This window comes from Sebastes umbrosus, chromosome 6, assembly GCF_015220745.1.
Source record: "Sebastes umbrosus isolate fSebUmb1 chromosome 6, fSebUmb1.pri, whole genome shotgun sequence".
Taxonomy (NCBI): Eukaryota; Metazoa; Chordata; class Actinopteri; order Perciformes; family Sebastidae; genus Sebastes; species Sebastes umbrosus.
Genome location: NC_051274.1, coordinates 25,237,273 through 25,252,598, shown reverse-complemented (window position 1 = coordinate 25,252,598; position 15,326 = coordinate 25,237,273).

Genomic DNA, 15,326 nt, shown 5'->3' with positions numbered 1-15,326 from the left:
GATAGCTGGGCCCTGCCTTCATCTTGACTTCATCGAGTGCTTATTCCCTGGAGCATAGTTAGTCAGTATCTTTGAATTTAAATATGTCAAAGGAAAATGTGCACTCTTGGAAGCAGAGAATGTTTGCTTAAACCTTAAACATAACTCTTAAACAAGTAGAAAAATTTGTCTTTGATTGACTTGTATTGCTTTTGTTTGCAGCCAACAAGACATGCGTTTAATTCTGGTCTGCCACAGAGGGAATTGTGGGGGATCTTGTATGCCTAAACATGTCTGTCTTGGTCGGGGAACTTTCTACTTTAAGTAATAGGATGCACGGGTTTGCTGTCTCACTGCATCCGTGCTGTAATGCATACTGAAGTCACTCTTAACTTACTAAAGGGGTAGTTCGGGTTTTTTGAAGTGGGGTTTTATGAGATACTTATCCATAATTAGTGTATTACCTACAGTAGATGACAGTCGGCCCCCAGTTTGGAGAAACAGACAGGAGTTACTGCACGGAACCAAAGCCATGTACTGATGACACCTAAAAGAAAGGCCCACCTAAAATAAATAAATATCAGTTTAAGTGTACGCTACATTTAGAATATTTTGTCCGGTTTACCTTGCCGTCAGACAGCTGTACAGTCTTTGTTTCCAACGGGGAACTGAAGCCGTTATCTATGCGCTCGCCAAAGCAACCAGACTCCATTATAAAAAACAGTAATTTTACCTCACAGAAAATGGGAGTTGCTGGTCTACCGCTGTCTCAATTGGTTAGTTTGTGTGTGCTATTTTGTGACTTTGGTTAGTTTGGATTCACCAAAGTAGACCAGCAACCCCTGTGTTCTGGTAAAATTACAGTTTTTTTCCAATGGAGTCTGGTGGCTTTGGCGAGAGCATAGATGGATACAACAGCTTCAGTGCCCCGTTGTAAAGGGCTGTCTGACGGGAAGGTAAAGTGGTGAAAATATTCTAAATCTAGCGTGCACTTAAACTAATATTGATTTCTTTCGGTAAAATACGTTTTGCCCCCGACCCTGTCCACAGCAGTACATTGTTTTCCTACCTCGCGGTGACTCCTGTCTGCTTTTCCAAACTGGGGTCGTGCCGACCGTCATCTACTGTAGTTAATACACTGACTATGGATAAGTACCTCATAAAACCCAACTTCAAAACACCCGAACTATCCCTTTAAATAATGATGCAGTTGACAAAAAAAACAGGCATCTACATATAAGAGTAACAGGTGTGCAGAAAAGAAAATATTAAGAGCATTCAGGATTATTTAGCTACTCACCCAAGCACTGTGTCAGATATTTATGAAATGACAGAACTAATGTTATAGAGCAACATTCAAATGGAGCAAGACAAATGAGCACCATGGCTGGCAAAGCTGCAGTTATAGACTCATCCCAGAGGCAAACAGCTCCATGGTTTGGGGAGTTTTAGGACCGTGAACATTAGGGTTTCCGGCTAAGCCCGTCAAATCCAAGAGCACACTAGCCGACAGATTCCCCAGAGTGAGGCCTCTGGAGATTTAGTGGTGATTGGATTCTATTTGGGAACATTTGGTGGTCAAGGCTGCAGGATCTTCTTGGAAGTAATCCTTAGAGTGCGATTAATTACAATCAAATGCAGGCAGCCTGTGAAGAGAACTTTCTGTGTAGTAAACGTCTTAATATGACTTATCAAAAAGATATTTATGTAACAAAACAACTGCCTGCAATGCATCATGGTCTGTTATTTTCCATCTTCATCCCACGAGGCTGATGCAGTAGGTCAAGACTTCCCATAAAGAAACGATGACACTGAGCAACACCAGCTGCAGCAGCAGCATAAGCTGCTGATTGAGCAACCAAAGGAGGTTGAAGAGGGCCATACCCATGCTTTACTCATTTTCTCTCTCCTGTCATTATGCCTACAGTAGAAAGAAAGGAGTGTGACCGCGCAGAAGAGGTGAGGCAGAAGTGATTTATAGTCACCCGACAGGCCAAGACTTGGAATGTTAATTGACGCCCTGTTTCGCAGCGTGAGAAGAAGCAGATCAGATTGGGATGGTGAAAAAGAGACAAGGAGAAATTCAAGATGCTTCCCTGCCCGTTGTCTCCCCCCCCCCCCCCCCCCCCTCCTTCTCCAGATTCATAGTTCTTCTAAGATTACAGGCTCTGAGCGATGAAGCGAAGTCGAGTGAGTCCTTAAAGTAGACCTCATTCATATTTCTGAGCTGTTCTCCTCTTGAATTCTTCGCCGCAAGACGACATTTCGAAAGCCCAATTTTAGCTAGAAAATGTAAAGAATGTTGACAATTCAGAGGTTGGTTTTTCAGACGCTGATAAGTGCTTGTTTTCTTGTTTGTGCCCTTCTGGCATTGAGCTCGCTGCATTCTTCCATGCTGGTGTTTGGACGATTTGTCCTTACATGCGTGCACAGAATAAACAAAAGGATATTGTGATTTAAAAACAACAATACTTACTTTGATAACTTTGCTGCATATGTCAAAGTGTTTGAGTGAAGTTGTCCATGATGCATCCACATAGACATGACAAGAGCTCTGGAACAATCCTTGCAGACATAATCAAACTGTCCAGGGTCAGCTAGAGCTCTTTTTGTGCCCTAGGCAAAATTCGGATTTGGAGCCCCCTGCAATGCATCCTGGTAGCTCATGTTGCCCGCTCCTTATTTGCATAAAGTTGAGGTTTAGGCTACTTCATGCAAATCACGTGCGTCTGGCGTGACTCTTCGTCTCCGGAAACTCCCGAGAAACTTTTAAACAAAACGTTGTCAATCTAAAATAAAGACAGAATCAGCAGCTTTATGGCTTCTTTATCACATAAAATGTTTTCAGAAACACATTTCAGTGAACTATTTTCATGATATAAGAGAAGAAAGTTTCCAAACGAGCCACCATGTTGGTTTCCGGTTTGAAAGCTCGAAGCAGCAGCCCACGATGGAAAGCGTTCATCCAATCAGGTGTCTAGGGTATCTTGTGGCAGCCCTTCAAGCGTCCAATGCTGGGAAGCGAGCTGATCCCTCGAGATAAAAAACGCAACTTTGGATAAGTACCATTGCGGTTAGTGTCCAACCCTCCCGAACCCTAACCCTAGCCCCGTGAACCGCAACTCACAAAATAATTGTATTTATTATAATATAAATAAACAATTGGTCCCTGATATTGTTGGCTTAAAAGTGTTTAGTCAGTTTTACTACAACGAGAGTTATAGGGGTGAGAAGTTTATTTTATTTATTTGTTCATTTGTTACCTCAATACAGAAAATGAGGAAGGGCGCCCACTGGCATTTTTTTATTTTATTTTTATTTTATTTTTTATTATTTTCAGAACTGAAAGCTCACAGTCATAAAATGTTGAACAGTTATTAGATACAGTCAGATAATTTTAATTTAAATAGTTTTTTTGTTTTTTTTAGAGGGCTACCAGCGCCCCCCAGAAGGTGGCGCCCTCGGGGACTGCCTATATGGCCTATGCCTTAAGATGGCCCTGAAACCCTCAATCAAGGCCTATTGAAAGAGGCTGGGACACAGGTCTTGAGGTGTGGGGTATGACACATGCGCAGTGTAACTGGAGCTTCGGCAGTGCCTTGCTATAGGCTCAGTTTCGGTGAGTGCAGATCAGATTTTGTGTTGTACCATGTGTTGTACCCTAAAGATATGACCCATTGATGACGCGTGACATCTCCTCTTTTCACCCTCCTTGCCGTCAATAAGGGAACTTACAGAAAGAGCTGTTGAGAGTAACACAAAGGAAAATTTAAAACCTGAACTTCTTAACAGATGGTTGCCAGGCTGCTTTTCTTGCCAGGAACTCTACGAAGGCCTTAACATTCATAACCAGAGGCACCAGTAATGTCACCTTTTTAAAAAGTCATGAGGTGCTTCACCAGCCAGAGTTGTGAGCCTGAAGCCTGACACGTGCGTGGTTGTAGCTGCAGACTTCAAATGATTTGGCTCACCTCTGCCTGCAGCTGCGTGGGAGAACTGTGATACAGCAGCGTTGTGATTTGTTCCAGGTCATAGACATTTGGAAGCTTTTGTGTTTGTGGACAATGACTCCCTCATGTGAAGCTGGGATTTAATTGCAGTTGTTAGCTGGTGGGAATATAAATCAGGCTTTCTACATAGTTGGTGGTTTCTGCAGTGTTTTTCTTGAATTTTTGTTTCACACTATATATACAGTATAAACTGCAATAGGCCCTCATTTTGACATTTCATTGCAGGGTAAACTCAGGTGGGATTGATTAAAATAATCAGGGTCCCGTCACAGCCATTCCAGCGAGCCGGGTGTGTCTACATGGTACCCCTTAATTTGCTAAACTCTTGCGAGATGGTTACGGTTAGGCATGAATAAAACAAAAGATCCACACGCTGTATTAAAGGCTCCCAGCAAGTTTAACTGTGCAACGTTTCGCTCTAACAAAGATCTCTGTCAGGCATTATCAAATCCCCATCCCAAAGCAGAAGAAGCTACATATATAGAGACACAAACACATGCATCACTCAGGTGATTGTGATCTGCATGATTGAGAGTCAGTCTACTCTCAGGTTGGCCAATCATAAGGTTCGGCATTGACCTTAAGGTTAGTAGTCTCGCGAGAGTTTTTGCAAGTTTTCCCAAATTGTGGGTTACCATCTAGACACGACCCAGTGAGCCAGCTGGCTAAATAGAACTGGGCAGTGTTGTAGTCAAGACCACCTAAACCAAGACCAGAGTGTATCGAGACCGAGACAAGACCAAAACTTTGAGGGGTTGAGACCAAGTCAAGACCGAGACCAGACCAGTGCAAGTCCCAGTACTGCTGTGTGTTTTTAGCCACATTTTATTACCGAAGATTTGGTTGACATCTCCTCCCAGACAACCACAGCTTCTTCTCATGTCTGAAGCAGAACGTTTTACATCAAATCACAGTGATCATGTTAACAAATAACACGACCAGTCTTGAAATAAAATCCTGAGACCGAGATCGGACCGAGTAAAAATGTGGTCTATAAAGAGACGAGAAAATGTGGTCTTGAGACCAGTCTCGAGTTCTACAACACTTGAACAGTGCCGTAATTATTGTTATTAATTGTCATCTTTCTAACTTTTTAGCGGCCTTCTATAGCTTACCACTGGACTCGCCTCAGTAAAACTGGTGGCATTCAACCCACAACCATCATGGGCTTGTGGTAAAAAAAATATTTTTGTCATTACAAATGTGTTATTGTGATTTTGAATATTCTGGATCAGCACCCACAAGTTCTGGTTTCCTTACAGCTCTCTATCAGCTTTTCTCCATGAAAAAACCTTGTCACATATTGGGCAAAGATATCAACATACCAAACTCCCAAAATGTCCTCAAGTGAGACTTTGTGTCCATACCGCATTGGCCGCTTCAGCCCGTTGCTACGGTACGTCGGTGTAGCCGCCATATTGGGGAGGTCAGGACTGGCCTGTAAACACATACAAGTGAACGGGGGCGCTGCCGTTTTTCTGGATAAAAGCACTGATGTTAACATTTCTCAACCAATTTCAATGAGTCGTTTTTAGGGTGGCTGTGGCTCAGAGGGTAGAGCAGGTAGTCCACCAATCGGAAGGTTGGTGGTTCGATCCCCGGCTGCTCAGGGTCACATGCCGATGTGTCCTTGAGCAAGACACTTAACCCCAACTTGCTCCCGAAGGCATAGCCATCAGTGTGTGAATGAGTAGTTACATTAAATCCTGATGGGTAAAGTTGGCACCTCTGTCATCAGTGTATGAATGTGTGTGTGAATGCTGACATGTAAAGTGAGTGGTCGAAAGACTAGAAAAGCGTTATATAAATGCAAGTCCATTTACCATATTCAAGGATTTATGATCGATGAGGAGTAGAAAAAGAAAGTTCTGTCTTCAATTACTTAAAATCTCCATGCTAGGCTATAATCGCTGCTAACGTAGCGTAACGTTACTGAACCGTTTTTCACTACATGTTTCTTTTTGTGGGGGAAATCAAAGCTACAGTACTCCACTAAGATTATAAATGCTTGAATATAACAACTCATTGAAATCGGTTGAGAAATGTAAACGTTATAGTGCTTTTTATCCCAAAAATGGCAGCTCCCCCGTTCACTTGAATGTGTTTACAGGCCAGTCCTGACCTCCCCAATATGGCGGCGATGTTGACGTACGATCCAAAGGCCAATGCGGCATCTATGTATATATATCTAGGGTTGTGTCCACTGGCCTCATCGGTCCCAAAGACAGCATGAGCACTAATGTTGGAACAGGAAACATTTTCAAATGAAACAACCACTTACATAAAGCAGACGTGGCTGATTTCCATGTCAGTGCGATAAGGCACTGTAATACAGAATGTGAGATTTGTTTATTGTGCTAACATGAACGTTTGCTAATGGTAAAAGAATTATCAGAGCATGTTTGAGAGATAAACATTGGCTGGAGCCTGAGTGTAAATGCTTTGATGCGAGAGCTTTACTGTGAACATAAACTGTAGAGAAAGAATGGACTGAGTTAGATAAGATGCTGTTTTAGTGTTAGACCAGAGCATTACAACCAGGGCCAAAGTTCACATAGATAAATACACACAGGCTCTATCAAGCTATTTAGGAAATTTTTACAGGGCTCTCTCAGTAAAATTCCCATCGATTTATGAATTTTTAAACACTCCTTAATGCACTTTAACTTTCCATCCGTCTTGTGACCCTGTAAATAAGCTGTCATGCAAACAATACGACACATAGATGACTTATAAAACCTGTCCACGTAAACTGAGAATGCTTCTCCAGGCTGAATATGAAAGGTCAGCGTCAGGCAAACACAATTTACAATGGACAACTGTTAGAAATAGATCAAGTGACTGATGGGGTCACAGTACACATTAGGTGTGGACAGGCAATGCCGGAGCTATATAGCCTCACCCTGGTGACTCGAGGCTCATAAACAAAACATACACAGCTTGTTGTCCTGGTTGCAATCTGATATCTGCAATATAATGCGTGAGCGTTTTATATTTCTCACTTGCCTCATTTGGTTTTCTAAAAGCTCTTTATTGCTGTTAGACAGAACTAAAATAATATGTAAATGTGACTTATAAATGTTTTTTGTATCTGTTCTGCATTTATATGCATGTAAATAGATCCTAATTTAAATGCTGAAGCACCTGGAAATATCTTATATTTTAGGATGCATTAATGCAGTTTAGCCCAGTGGGCTACCTCCGAGGTTTGTAAAGTGAAGCCAATGCAGAAGTGCCTTAAACTTGCATTCTTTCTAACAGCCAGCAGGGGGCGACTCCTCTGGTTGCAAAAAGAAGTCTGATTGTATAGAAGTCTATGAGAAAATTACCTTACTTCTCACTTGATTTATTACCTCAGTAAACATTGTAAATATGAGTTTATGGTCTCAATCGCTAGTTTCAAGTCTTCTTTAATACAGCATTACGAGAACCATGCTAGATCAAAAGTTGGTCTTAAACAGTGATGGATGTTTAAAAGAATGGACATTTCATTGGGGTTTGTCATGGTCCTGGTAGGCCTATTTGGTTGTGTATCCTGCTTTATTTTGATAAGTTCACTCATGTGTCATGTTTGGTTTTCCTTCCGGTCTTTGTGTGTTGATTATCCTCACCTGCCCTTGGTTTTTGCCATTAGTCATACCCTGTTCATATAATCCCTTGTTTTCCCTGTTACCCTGCCAGATTGTCTTTGTTCTATCCCGTGTGCTCATCGCTTTCCAGCAATTCTCCAGTTTTTAGTAAGTTTTCTGTGGTTTTGAGATTTTGCCTACACTCTGTCTGGATTTGTTTGTTCTTCTTGAATTGATTACCTGTGTATGACCACCTGCTTTTCAGCCTTTTTGAAACATATGTCCTGAAAGTCATATCGTGTGAATTTGCCTTAACAGGACCCAAATGCATCAGCGCAGACTGTTATTATGTTCACACAATGATACACAAATGTATTTTAGAATAAAACAATAAATCGCACATGTACGCTAAGCCTGAAATATGTTAAATCAGCACTTTTAGTAGCTACGAGGACTAGTTAAATATAGCTCTATGGTCCATATATTACAGTGTGAGCTGTGTGCGATTCTTGTTCCATTCCTTCTTTCCCGTAGTGGCGGGGTTTGGGTCGTGATCTGGCTCCGGGGAGATGTGAAGTTGATTTGTGGTTCTTTCATTTTTCAGGGATAATAAAAGACAGGCTTGTGTGTTGTCCTCTTTTTTTTCACCCTCCATCTATTCTGGATTTAACCACTCTCCTCTCCGCCTCCAGAACCCAATCTGTCAGCCAGCGTGAATAAGTGTGAGAGACTTGAGATTGTGCCTCGGGTGGCAAAAACTGGACGCAGGTCACTTGAGGTGGGTGTAGGTTTGACAACAGTGTGCATGTGCCTGACTCATTCTGAAATAGGTTTCCAGAGGTGAGGTGGGGGTGGTGGGGGGGAGTACAAAGAGCCATTGTGCCAGTCAGGATGTGTTGATTGTTCGGCGTGCTCTGCCTGCACAGAGCTCAGAGAAAATGATGCGGTTGGAATTTTTTAAGACTGGAAAATGCGAAAGTGGAATTAAGGAAGAGATAAAACACAAAGGAAGGCATTTAACGAGGACAATCTGGATTCCCCAGCAGTGTACTTTTCCATCGTGCGTCTGTTTGTGTTTGTTGGACAGCTAATTGTTCAGTCTCCGCATTGCTGGTTTTTGAATCTCCTCTGCTAAGCATCCAGAGCTCTAACAAACTATAAGCTGTTTACTGTTGCCCTCAAACCTCAACCATGTTATGATTTATGGAAATCTGTGGTCTCACCAGAGATTTAGGCCGTTACCGAAGTCTAGTTTCACATAGATTTATGTGTTAGTGAGAGACTCTGGGGCCTTTTAAGTTGTTTGAACTGGAACACTGTGACACCGACAATAGTAATAGTTGGCCGTTTTTCCTTCTCAGGAAGGTTGCTTAAGGTTATTCTTATTTTCCAGATTTAATTTATCTCCCTCTTATGAAATCGCTTTAATATTTCTACCTTAAGAATATGTATTTCTCAGCAGCGGCCAACCACCAATGTTTAATTTTAAGCACTCTTTTGTGGCTTAAAGTGACCTGAAAAAAAATTTGTATAAACAAAGAAACTACAGTGTGCATTGATTTTAAAAAGCAGACCATTTCGTCAGTCGTTAGGAATCTTTTGGCGCCACAAAAGCTGGCACCGCGAGGTAACTTTGAAAAGTCAGAACGTCAATAACGAGCCACTCTCTGATGTGTTCTACAAACATACAAAAAAATGTTCACGTGAAGTTAGACTTAAATAGTTTTTTTGCTTTACTGCTTCAGGTCTCAGTCGTCAGCCATCACAGTTGCTGATTTCTTACTTGCTTTTGTTCAGATGATTTATTCACTACAAAGTAGTTCCAAGGAAAACTCTCGGATCAGGAGCTGTGAATTATCCTGCAGGACACTGTTTTGGGAAAGACATGTTGCTGCTGATGTTATGATATGTCCCCTTCAATGCTTTCATCACTGCAAAAGCATTTCCATTTAGCTCCATTGTGTTTTGATGATGGCAGAAATCTCAGAGATGATATCTCAAAACCTCAGCAGATAAAACTGAAACTATCTGCATGGCTACACCCTATAAGGGTATGTGAGGAAATGTGATTTTTATGATATGAGTGAACCTAAACCATTAAAAAGTCCCTGAAGAACCTATAGAGGCAACAGTCTCACGGCAGTTTCATGTACATAGACATGAATTTCCCTTTTTTTTCGTGACACCCAGCACGACTTTCAACAACGTATTTTTCGTGCGTTTCCTGTACAGGATAATAAAAGACAGGCTTGTTGTTTCTTGTACAGCCAAAATGACAACGTTATGAACACGGGACACGAACAAATAGATGATCGTAACGTGAAAGTGAAACTTCACGCATGGGACATGAACAGCGGTCTCCTGGATGAAAGCCTTGTGTTTGTTGAACCGATCCACCTCCCCTCCCACCATATCTCTTTCGCTCATTAAATGACTTTCCCTGAGCGTTAATATTGACGTGGGTTTCCATTTACTTGAAAGGCCGGTGCGTCAAACCAATGCTAAAGGGTGCCATGTGCGTTGGTATTGAACGCCGACGGCTGTGACAAAGCGTCGGAATTTGTGCTCTGGGAATGAGAACGGGCTGGACTAAGAGGGGCTGATCTCCTGACATTTCCTCCATAGTCATCACAAGGCTCATTTTTGGGGGGTTTTGATTGAAATCTCTTGACAGCTATTGGCTGGACTGCCATGTCATTTAGTACAGATAGTCCTTGTTCACAGATGATACAGATTTTGGTGATCCCCTGATTTTTACTGTAGCTCCAAAAGCAGGTTACTCAGAGAAATCAGGTCTCTAAACTCTGTTGCAGGCCCAATAAAACAGTTGGTAAGACTTGACAATTCCCCTCAGGAACATGTGTGGGCGGGAGTTACAGAGAACAAAAATATGCACCTAAAAAATTCACAGTCATTGCGAAATTTATTTTCTCTTTCATTCCTGTCTCATGCCCACGTGCTCGCAGGCAGACCTCATCAGCCTCACAGATGCAGAGAAAGACTTGCTTCGGTATTTGCTGTTTGTTGAAAGACACCAACAAGCAAGAACAGGCTCTCGGCGACGTGGTCCTGACAGACAGGCATTGAAATGAGCATTACAAACAGCTGTGATTCATCACTCTGCTGAACCAACTTCACCACAATCACCAGCAGCTCCCTGGGCATCCAGTGTCCAGTGACTCTCCAATACGGCAAAGAGCAGGTACATGAATGCAGCCGCCTGTCCTGTACGTGCTCACACATGTACACACACATGCAAGCATGCACACACACCCTGCATTCCCACACTTGAATCTATGGATGTAACAGCTGCAGCGAGGGCTGTCTAAACACCGCCGCAATGCGACAACTTTGTCTGACAGCGCTGCAAGTGAAAGTGAACATGTGTGTTCTTAGCAATTTGCCATCTGGACGGTCATTTTAGGTGTGTTTATGGTGGCAAAAAGGTTAAAAGACTCTGGAAGTGTTATGCGTTTCTGGCAAAGGCAGCAGTTGAACGGCACCACCCAACTTCCTCTTATGCTGGCGTTTTTTTAGATCTGCCCACACAAACATGCCTCGCCTTGCAATATCACCTGATTTGCAACCCAAACTTTTCATCTCGTCATTCTCAGTGGCACACCCAGGTGTGGGTACTTTTGAATATTACTTGCCAGTATTCTTCAATATTTTTTTAAACATTTAATCTGAAAAACATCTCAAGTATTTACGGTTTACCACAAGAATTTTGTACTGGAAACTGAAATAGTAGCCTATTTACTGTACACAATAGGACAAATGACTCTTCACTGGAAACAAGGATAGGCCACTATTATAATTAGGCCTACTACTACTACTACTACTACTACTGCTACTAGTTCTGCAACTCTACAACTGCAGCGGCTGCCTTCGCTGCTGCTATCAAAACTTGTGAAATATGATCAGCACTTCAGGTCCAGCGCTTCCCATAGACAGTTACTGAAGAACTGACCAATTCCCCAATAATTATGTAATCTGGAAAATGTATTTATACCAATTATCAATGGTGGAATAAAGTATTTAGTGCCTTTAGAAGTATTTACTTAGCATTGGAAGCGCTGCAACAAGATGTAAACGCAACACTGACATATTGGGCCTCATGCAGGAAGCAATATAAATACTACAAATAATACAATTTGTTCTTATTTTGTTACTACCCATTGATTTCTGGGATTCACCAAAGTTTTCTTATTTTTGCTCTTCTCTTAGGTATAAGTACAAATAAAATGGAATTACTTCCCATTATTGTTTTTAATGATTAATGAACACTTAAAAACAAATAATGAAATGATTAAAAAGGCTTGGAGAAATTAGATATATGTCTCCAAGACACGTTCAACGTGTCCTTTTGGCTACGGAGCTGTGTTTATCAGATCATTTTTGCTGAAAATAGCTGCGGCAGGCAGTTGTTAGAGTGGTGAAACCAAAACAATAAAGTTAAGGGCCTAAAAAGCAAAATAACACGCTCCATTGAGAGTTGCAGGAGAACTGCAGAGTTGTGTGATTATTCTCTTTCCCACATTAAACATAGACATTTGATCCATAAAAATTAACTGCTGTTGAGGCTTTAAATCTATAATAATGCATTACATTTTCATCACAAGTTCATCATCACCTCCCGCGGTTCCATTAACAATTACGTATTGACGATAATCTTTAAATAATCCCGTAGACATGAAGGAGATTAAGCCTCCTTAAATACACATCGAGCCTACTTCAAGATCAGCATGTGAATACACGCACACACACACACACACACACACAGCTGTCCCAACACTTTCATTGGCATAACAGCCCTTCGTTACTTGGAGTCAGAGTCAGACATGCCTCACATGCCTACCTCAGCGAACCACAGACCACTGTGGGGAGGTGGGCTCCTATACCACCAGGACAGGTGCTGCTGATGTGACATCACTGTGGGTGGGTGCTGCTGAAAAAGCTCTCACATGTCCACAACCGAGCAGCGCTGACAGCTACAACCGTGAGATAATGGGGATATAATAATAAAGACAGTGTGACCAACAACATAAGTGCTATTAGCACCGCTGTAGTCTCTTAGCAGCAGCAGAGATTAACTGCAGCCATGACAGAGATTTGTGAGTGAGACACGCACGACTTCACGGGATCACAAAGAAAGGAAGCGATGCATGAAAAGGCATGAATCATCCCTCGACACGTCAACTGAACAAGGTGTTCATTTTTTAATGTTATTACTGGCTGCCAATCTTGTTTAAATTGACCAAAGTAGCTAAAGAGTTCTTGCAGGCAGGTTTTCACAAATGTTTTGTGTGAGCTCAGCAAACATAATTCCCATGTTGCGTGAACATAAATAAGTAGTTTAATATGTCAGAGTCTTGGCAGAGTCGACAGCCCTCTGTTTGCTTTTCAGAGTAAGTCGTGCAGCTTGGGAATCTGACTGAGTAGGAGCAACAGTGAAGCATGAAAGCTGTTCTGTGTTGTCAATCACCTGTTGCTGATTGCTACAGGCAGGGAGGGAGGAGGGAGGAGGGGAACGGAAACTACCAGTATTTATCTTACTGTTGATCTTTAAACTTACCTACCACAGCTTCAACATCTGAGGCGGCTGCAGATTAGTCAGCTGGACGGACAGCAGCAATTTTAGATTCTGTCATTGAGCTGTTGGAAGGTCTGATTTGCTCCATGCAGCTAATTCTATTCTCTATTTTTATTGTATATACTTGTATTTATTTTCTCTATTTATCCGTACTTATTTCTGTGCAGCAAACACCTGGATTTCCCTCTGGGGATCAATAAGGACTTAGCTTAACTGTGGAGTTGTGCTATTTTGCAGATGATGTGACCAGGGGAGGGTCTCAAGTTACCAGTTGATTTACAATCCAGCCCTCACTCATGGTCATGAGCTTTGGGGTAATGACCGAAAGAATGGTATCGTGGTTACAAGCGGCCAAAATTAGTTCCCTTTGCAGGATCAGGGCCTCAGAGATCCGAAGGGAGCTTTGGAGTCGAACTCATTCCTGTTTATAAGCCTCTTTTTTCACAGCAGCCATTGCAGGGTAAACACACGGGTGTAATTAATTAAACATTAATCATGGTCCTGTTTCATTTAGGTGGACCATGGCCCTGGTGTTGGGCATGCTGGCTCACTGGAACGGCTGTGACACTAAATAGAACGAGACCATGATTAATTTCATCAGTTACACCATGTGGTTACCCTGCATTGACATGTCAAACCGACTCCTTGTGAAAAGGGCCTATAAAAAAATATTTGTGGTGGTTTAGGTATGTGATCAGCGGGCCTCCTGGACGCCTCTGGCTGGTTACTCATCGAGACTAATCAAACTGGGAGGAGACCAGAATCAGAACGTGCTGCAGGGATGTCCCATCTGAAAGTGGGAACAGGTGAGAGATGTAAATAGCTTGACACGTGAGTTGTTGAAGTCAGTGAAGTTAACGTAAACCATGATTGTTTCATAACTAAGGCCCTGTTCACACCTGGCATTGTCATGCGTCCTGGGTGATCCGATCACAGGTGGACAGCTCTAAGTACAAGTGTGAATGCACTCAAGACACATTGAGCACGCACTGAGAACCGGTCACTCAGACCACATTCAGAGGTGGTCTGGGCCACATATGGCCACATTCTTTTAACAGGGAGTACACAAATGTGTCCTGGGCCACAATAAGGACCGCCTACTCAGCTGACGTCCTGCTTGGATCTGCAAGGTCTCACTGCGTTCCTCATGTCAATAAACAGGCAGACGCAGCATGGAAATGGACTCTGTGCTCTACTGTATCCTGTCGGTACAACTGTAATATAAATGTTATCTTATCTATAGGCTACATATCTACAGGCTATCACACTAGGCACGGGACGTACCTCATCATCATACTGTCGCTGCGGGGACCGCCGGTACAATAACCTTTTATTTTGATGTTAATAAAAATGTACCCAAATTCACGAATATGTAGGATATTACTACTGACATTCATGTAATATTACGGTGCAACGTCTGCTGTATTAGCCGTGTGTTTACTACGTGTTTATTTGCATATAGAGCGGGGAAGTGAGATCGGATCACAAGTGGTCACTGGAGACGCATGTGGAGACGCATTCTAATGCCAGGTGTGAACAGACGTACTTGGAGCTGTCCACTTGTGATCGGATCACTCAGGTTACATCATGTTAATGCCAGCTGTAAACAGGTGCTAAGCGGTTTTGTTGCCTAAACCTAAGTTCCTGTGAAAACGTAAGTTTATTTTGAAAGGATACAATGCATTTTAACGAGCGTATACTGATACGCCGTCCCTGACACGTCCAACACTAGAGGGGTACCTAGTGTGTTGGTATCCGATGCTGAGGGGCATTTACCGAGTGGCGATATTTGATGAGTTGGGAGTGAGAACGTGTTGGTTTTGTTTAATATTACAGTTAATTCTTTCATTTGTGATTTTGTGTTTGACTAACAGAATAGAATAGAGGCCGCCAGACTCAAAAACATTAAGATGGCACGGATAAACACTTGAACGTAAAAGCTCATTTTCACACGCTCCCCGTCCAAACCAAACACAACTCTCCATTACCTCCCACTCTCCATCCCATCTGATACCAGTGAGCCCAGTAGGGTCATCTGGAACTGAATCAACAGGTGGCTTTCAATGGAGGCTCTCAGCAGCCCAGGGTCCTCCTCCTCCTCCTCCTCCTCCTCGGCCCCTCCAGGAATCCACCTCGACTTTATTCTGAGCCCTGTCTCCTTTTGCTCTTTTCCTC